At 37.9% G+C, this 8,339-nt stretch overlaps 1 pseudogene; it reads right to left on the bottom strand.

Annotated features, from left to right (window-relative positions):
• Positions 1-2,133: 2,133 nt before the first annotated feature.
• On the bottom strand, positions 2,134-2,252 carry LOC148539239 (5S ribosomal RNA; annotated as a pseudogene).
• Positions 2,253-8,339: the final 6,087 nt, after the last annotated feature.

Raw genomic sequence — 8,339 nt, forward strand, 5'->3', positions numbered from 1 at the left:
GGATGATGACGTTTTGTCTCGATTTCAGATCCGAGTCAGGCGGGAAAAGTCGAGCCTGACTCGGATCTGCCTCGGATCGGGGGGGCTCAGGGGGGTTCGGATTTCAGAAATCCGAACCCGCTCACCCCTAATATATATATATATATATATATATAAATATATATGTCTCAGGGTGTCAGCTGTAAAGTTTTAGCTGCACGGGATGAGTGCTGTGAATAATGTGTGGATGGGTGTACTGTTCAGTGACAAACCAGTTTCTAGTGAACTATATAGACCTTACATATTTAGGCAAAGTTTTTAATGTGCAAATACATTAAAGTGAATAAATACGTAAGGCAGTGATAGAAGAAAACATAAATATAATTATAAATATTAAAAAAATCATTTTAATTATGCACTAATATGGTTTAAAAATGGGTGGGCAATTATAACAAGTGAATAAATGAATAACATATATAAGAGATATGTAAAACCAAGGTTGCGGGGGTAGGGTAATGTTCAATTGAGAAAAGATGGGATGTACTAATAAAAACAGGAATTCATAGGAAAAAATGACATGTAAGGTAAGAAAAATACTCTATATAGACATTTACATAAATAAATAACTAATTAAATAAATGGATAAGAGTATCGAATCAATCAGCAAAATAAGAGACTGTTCTTATCTGTATCAGCGTGAAGTTCCTGAGGCAAGAAGGCTCACTTCCCAACACATTTGGTCTATGAGACTTCTTCAAGGGGTGCTGGTGTTGTGAGATAGGACTGTATTTATACAAAGTGGCTGTGAGAACGTTTTAGCCCAGTGATGACGTCACTTCCAGTTCGTGGGATACTGCATGATGCAATGAATGTGGAGAGCTTTCTGTAAAGTGTCCCCAAATAGCTAGCTGGTTATAGTGGTGTGGATGTTGTCCAAATGGTCCCTGATATTGGTGGTAAGTTAGAAGTGGTTCAGTAGTAGCCAGTCTCTGTGGGTGTCTTGTCACTTCCGCCCGGATAGTAAACATCCAGTTTCTGGAAACCCTCTGTATTGGGTATAACTTCTGTCCAGCTGGGCCTCTTGCTGCATAGCAGTCACATGTGTTCCTAGTCACATGATTGTGGCATGTTCAGTTTTTTGTGCTTACCGCTAATGGAGAGCTAGGTCGCCATCTTCTTTGTGGGAATAACATCTTTTTGCCAAAAACTGGTATATAGTTTCTATTGAGAGACAAAATATAAATTAGTGGTATTAATCTATAATATGGTATTAATGACTCCTATGTATAGAGGATATATAAGAGATGTATATATTCTATGTTCTATAAGTTAGATTCTTAGAGGCATATATAACAGAGTGGTATATCCGAGGTGTACCCCAATAGAGATGACAATCAATAATCATGCCAGGTGATTAAATGCATTATTATTTGGATAATGTCCTATACTGTGGTCTTCAGCCTATGAATAAAGAAATAAAACAACAAGATCTTCAGTTTATAAGATTCATGATTGATTTCCAGATTCTAGATGAGATTCTAGGCCTGATTCAGAGCCGGACGCTCTGAATGAGCGCCCGCTCTGAATCAGGGCATCTTTTTTTTTTGGTGCGTCCTCCTGGATGCTCGCATAGCTGTGGGTTACCACCCACAGCTTATGCGAGCGTCCATGATGATGGTCTCGACCATCGCGACCAGACCCTGCAGTAGGGTCTCGCTGCTGCAAGCCCTGGAGTGATTTTGGCTCTATCAGAGCCAGAATCACTCCCACTGACATCACTAGTGATGTCAGTGGGGCCAGACCCAGACAGTAGGCATTCCCATGGGAACGCCTCCATCTGGGCAGCCACACCCCAGCACACCCACCAAAGGGGGTGTGCTGTCACTCACCATCAACAGCATGCCCCCTTTGGTGCTAGACCCTGAGCGATGGCTTCCCCGTTGCTCGCCAGGTCTCGCGCATGCGCACGATGGAGCAGCCTCCATCGTGCGCATGCGCATTTGGGTACCATCGACCTGCTTGCAAGCATCCTGCGCTCGCGAGCGGGTCTGAATGAGACCCACTGTACATTTCTGGATGGTGTCTTATATTGTCATTTTCTTCTCACCTTCACATTTTCACTCCTCCATTTATCATTTGGTATGCATATATCCATGTTTACAGTAACTGGTATTCCAAGGTGGTCTCCCATCCAAGTACTGACCAAGCCCAATCATGCTTAGCTTTCAAGATCAGGCAAGATTGGGCATTACCATGTTGGTATTACTGTAAACATTTTGTATATGCCTATAACCTGAGTCATTATAGAAATGGAGCTATATCATAGCTTTCATTGAATCCATATGGGGCAAGGGTGTTCAGCTCGAATTTTCAGTACATCTCTCTCCTTGTTTATTGCCTAGATCTCCACCTCTTTTGCCTAAGGTCACATGTTCTATAGCCTTGAAGGTGAGTTCTTCAGGATTGGAATTATGTTTTGTGCTGAAGAGTTTTGAGACTGTGTGGCCTTCAACCTTGTTTTTAATATTGTGAATGTGTTCTTGTATCCTGAATTTTAATGGTGTTTTTGTCTTCCCTAAGGAAAGATTGGAAGTCAGTGATCCTATGCCCGATATGATAAGGTGTTCTGGGGGATTGGTGATGAATTTATGGATTTTGGGAAGATGGTAATATGTGGCAGTAACTGGGTATGGGGGCAATAGAAATGTGTCTCTGGGTATCACCCTTTCATCTAATGCTTTGGATAAGAGTGATTTCAATTCTTTCAGAAACTGCGGGGTTAGATCTTGTTCCAATATTTTATAGAAATTTGTTTTTTTTGGTTGTCGATATGCTTCATGCAGATAATCTGTTCTGTCCTGTATAATAAAATTGGGTATACAGGGATGATATATATCACAAAGAAACCATTATCAACCATCGTTATTATCTAATATTTGCACCTGTCTATGACCAATCTCAAATAATACAGCTTTCTCAGGTAAAAGTGCAACTGTGTTCCTGTTTGCATGGGTTCACATTTGCATTAAAAAGTCCTTTCTATCATTGTCCTATGTACCTGTAAGAATAGCCCTTCCCATCTCTCCATGTGCATATGAGTGTGCCCACCTTCTAGTGTAGAGTAATTTCATACTTTACTAACTTTCTTAATACTCTGCATCTTGGTATATAAATTTATTACATTATAGAGGGTAACCTTGACATCATACAAAAAAGATTAAAAACTCATTTGCTATCTCATGTCAGATGAAATTGCTTCATACTATGAGGAAGTCCTTGGTAATGTCAGCAAGGTAGAAAGATCTTATAGATAGGTATTATGATAAAAAATAAACAGGATTTTAATCAGGCCTGATAAGATATTCTGCATATTACTAGCAAATATAATACAGTATTGATTTGTGTAATATATGATATGATAAAAGTAAATAATACAATCTCAGAACCAGAATGCTGGTCATACAGTAGTGAAATCTAAAGCTCAGTAAAGTATAATGTACATGCAGTTTGAGTTTTCAGAATTGAAGCTATTGGATGGTACTGTAAATCCAACATTTTGACACTGCTTATGGCGTGTTATGTGTGGTTGTTAGAGTTAAGTGACGGTACATATTGGGGTATATTTATCAAACAATATTGAAAACATTCCCCCAAAGTAGCAATTTTCGGGGACTAAGGATCCTATGGATATATGTATGAAGCACTGCAGCAGATATCTGAGAAATCTGCTACAATCCTCCATTTTCAATTTCAAAAGTAGCCCCCCTAATGGGGGCTGATTCAATTAGAAGCATTCTGTAGCTTGGACACTGTAGCTAACACCAAACCTTAAAACAAGCAGCCATGTGCTGGAACTGTAGGAGCAGATGATTTTTAATACTATATTATTGGCACCTATTGCTATGGCAATAAACAGTTGATATATCTTCATCCCAACTCACATGTGGTACCGGTAGCTAACATCAAGAAATTATAATTGTTGGGGTAAATTCCAGATAGTTAATAGATATGACACATTATTTTAAACCTAAATTATAAAGCAAAAAGATGACCAGATTGTGTGTGCTACAAGCAAAAACAATTAGTATTTTTCTGCATGGCATGTATTGAAAATGCATCTGAGTTCTTCAAGAACAATTTGCACACCTTAAATGGATTTGATCCAAACTCTAAATGCGTGAAGCCATTAACCAACGAAAAGTGTTTTCGTTCCATCACTAAACTCTTCAACTACAATTGAGATCCATAGTAGTCAGTGAAGGGACTGTGATCTAGCAAAAATTATTTCAAATGTCAATAAGCTGCACGTAATATTGCTTGAACTTCTGAAATAAAAAGATAAATCAATAAACAGAACAAATAGAATAACATTAAGGGGAAGATTCACTAACGATTGTGTTGGGATGCGAATTATTATCACACCTTATTGCTGGAACGTTTTGCAATGCAAAACGCACATTTACAAAGATTTGTGTATGCTTTTGTTTTGTTATTTGATGGTGTACCTAATTGTGTTATGGTGTGTGCAAGATCAGTCAAATTATGTGTGCTGTGCAACTGAATTTGCAACTGAAATTGAAAATCTGCAATACAACAGACCTCACAGCAGCCAAAAATGCATGTGAATTTTGAGCAAATCGATGAAATTTGCATACATTTTCCGATTAGTCAGAATTCGCACATGCTACAGTAGAGTCACCATGTTGTAATAAATACACCTACAAACCTCCAAGAACACATGCATTGGTGGCATTAGTGTTGGTTGGAGTGTGCGCAGTGTTTGGAGAGGAGAGATATTGCCAGATATTCTATTTGATTGTTGCTTTTTGGTTGTGTAAGTTGTTTGGCTTTTTTCTGTAGATCTTATTATATTTTAAAGTCTGTTTTTTTGTCATGTGTCCATTTTTTATCTTGTAATTATTTGTGAGTGTCTGTGGTGTGTGAGTGTGTGTATGTGAGTAGTGTGTGTGTGAAGTGGTGTTGGAGGATTTTTTATTTTCTTTTATTTATAAGTGTTCAGCGCATTTTGTGTTGTGATGAGAAGAAAAGTGGTAGCAGGGGAGATGGAGGAGGTTTCTGCACAGCAGCCTTTGCTGAAGTCAGACTTGAAGGAGGAGGATGATGGCTCAGTGGTCAGGGGCAAGAGCAAGAATGGCTGCAATGAAGAAAATTTGGACTTTGTCAAGGAAGTCATGAGGCATTATGACCATTTGTTTGGCCAATACCGCTCAAGAACATGTTGTCGTAATAAATCCCTGATGTCCTATTCTACCTCTCACTTTCTGTGGTCACAGAGTTTCCAGATGAAACCAGTGGCCCTGCGTGCTGACCATGCATTGCATAATATGGCAGGGCAGGATGATTAAAGCACAGATTATGCAACACACAGCAGCAAAGCATGTCTGATATTTTATTAACGGAATACAACATAGCCCCTCCAGATTTATCAAGAGTGCAAAAACTAGATGTTAAAAGCCCAAATGTACATTCTATCACAGATCTAGTGGACTTATTAGTTTCATTATACTTGTGCTAAGCAGGACTATCAGGAAGTGGCAATGGAGTTAGTAGCCAGAAGAAACATCCATACCCCGAATCTCTTGTGAAACAAAAAAATTTATATGTTTGAAGGTTAACAAGCCAACATTTATAGGTGTGTAGTCAGGAGGTAACCAGAGGAAAGTGTACTTACCTGTCAACCATCCCTCCGGCATTTGTTCCTCCTCAAACTTAGCACACTGGGAAAACTGACTGAGGATAAAATAATCATGTCATGACCCAGGATAGCCAACCACAAGACTCATGATTCTTAGACTTGCATTCCAAACCACCCGGATGTTGGTGGAATGACTGTGATGCAGTTTAAATAAACATGTGCATGCATGCTAGGTGGTCTCAGCTCAATGTGTGTGCAGTATATAGCACCCAGGAAATTGGGCATGAGTGTGTTCCTATAAAAAGCAAACCTGATTTCATGCTACTATGACTTCTGGCTAGGGAAGCAAATATAGGTGTAGGAGAGGGTCTTCAGTGTGGAAAAGACTTGGCCCAGGTAGTGGGAGAAGGTGCAATAAAACAAAAAGCAAGTACTCCCATTCCTGCGCATAGCAATTCTAGATATATTTTTTTAACCAACCAAACATATAATGGTGGGGGTTCACATAAACCAACATGAGTGGGAAAATATCATAGTCACTTATTTTCAATTGACTCCAAATACTGTCTCTGATCAATAAGGAACTTCAATCCTGTCGGTCGTCTTTATCCCAATCTTCAAAAGGCAATATACATCTCAAATGTACTTAGGAAGAAGTAGAAAGAAAACAAGAAGAAAAAAAAAATGGTACAGTATACTGTATCTCAAATAAACATGTAAAATAACAGTCCTCCACTTCAAGTCTTCAATATGTCATTAACATACCGTACTCACGTAAAGAAAGGAGTATACACTACCCAAAAAGGTTTCTTTTTCTTCTATTTCACTAGGCATTCAATCAATAAAAGTTCTGGACCCATACAGGAAAATATAAACAATAATGGGTAAAATGGTGGGCATACCCCAACTCACGATGAGGTATGCTATGGTAAGCATATCAAAGTTTCTTTATGTCATTCCTTTAACTTTTCTCCATCCACATATTTTCTTATTCACCTAATTTACATGAAGCATATAAAATATTTGTATTAGGAGCAGAGCAGGTTCCAATAAGTTTATTAAACACTTAAAATCCAAAAAAATAACAGTCACCATATACACATGGAGTAGATGGAACAAAATACAATCACCTGAAATGTGAAAAGGTCCAGACTGACATGCTAACAGGGAATGAAGCTGCAAGTGTATAAGTGTTCTCTAGCCCATCCACCAATGTGTTTCGACCTTAGTCTTTATCAAGATGTGAATAATGGTGCTAGGGAGCCAGTTTAAGTACCCTAGTTAATCCCTGCTCCTTCGTTAGTGGCGGGATAAAGCCCAAAAAATAGAAAGTAAAAATACAAGTCCCACCTTGTCCTATGGTGGAAATAAGTACATCCTATGTGGTCTACGTATATAACTTGTGATATCACCCCAAAATAGTATTAGTAGAAACAGTCTAAAAGGAGTTAATAGTGTAGATTCTTTGGTTTGAGTTCCACATATGGAACGCAAACACTTCTGCTGGAAATGAGAAGTCTCCTTTCTCATTTGTGGTGGTTCACATATGCCCCAGACCGGATGGAAGATTATCTTATTCATGGGGGCAAGGTGTAACCCTGCGCACTCTAAATGTGATGCTCCTCTCCTCCGTTCATCCTGCGGTGTCACGGCTTCTATTGCGCATGCACTCTAAGCAACAAATATGGCCATGCTTTCCAAATGGGAAAGACAGAGGACAACCATTTCCTCCCTCATATAGAGGCTTGGTTAACCCTCCAATCGTATAGTGTATTCACGGCACATGTATAATGGGTATTATATCCCACCAATGCCAACAACCACCATTTATAAGAAATAATTTCTCAAATGATGATTATTTTAAATAAAAAAAGATTATATATAGGTGAGGAACCTCCTTCCCCATATAGTGGCTCTTGTGGCATTATTTACATATCTGTAAATATAGTAGCATACATATATAACTTACTAAAACATCACATGAGGGAATTCTAAAAGCATAATAGAAACATATACATGGGTATCATATGCCAACAACTACCATTCATAAGCAATGATTTCTCAAAAGATAGTTATTTTTAAATAAAAAAAAGATTTTATAAAAAACCTTCATTTCTTTTCTTTCTAAGGCATCCCAACTTCTATTATTCACATGTCTTGGGCCCCATTAGACCAAACATTCCAAATAGGAACCTCCTTCTTCATATAGTGGCTCTTGTGGCATTATTTACATAGGTCTAAATATAGTAGCATACATATATACCTTACTAAAACATCACATGTGGGAATTCTAAAAACATAATAAAAACATATTAATGGAACAACTATAAAATAATAAAATAGCAATGATGAAATTGCAAAGATAAAATAGCACTGATAAAATAGCAATATTGTTATTGTTTTACCTGTTTAAAAAAAATCTACAGATATAAAAATGGGCAAGAAAGGAGATAATAAATAAAGGATAATGCATACAAAACAGTAAAACTAGGCTAACCTACAATTATAATAGCAAGAAAAGACTCTTATAAGCAAGGGTTATAGGAAACAATTTGGTTTCAGAATCTACATTTAACCCCTTTGGGACAAAAGTTCCTAACTCAAAGATGGTCAGCCCTACAAGTTTAACCAATCGTTCTTCTATATTCTATTTCCTCCAATTTTGAGGGGCTAGCTTGATCCCACAGAAAAACATCAGATTAGA

This window comes from Taudactylus pleione, unplaced genomic scaffold (genome assembly GCF_031769625.1).
Source record: "Taudactylus pleione unplaced genomic scaffold, aTauple2 ptg000026l, whole genome shotgun sequence".
In the NCBI taxonomy this organism is placed as follows: Eukaryota; Metazoa; Chordata; class Amphibia; order Anura; family Myobatrachidae; genus Taudactylus; species Taudactylus pleione.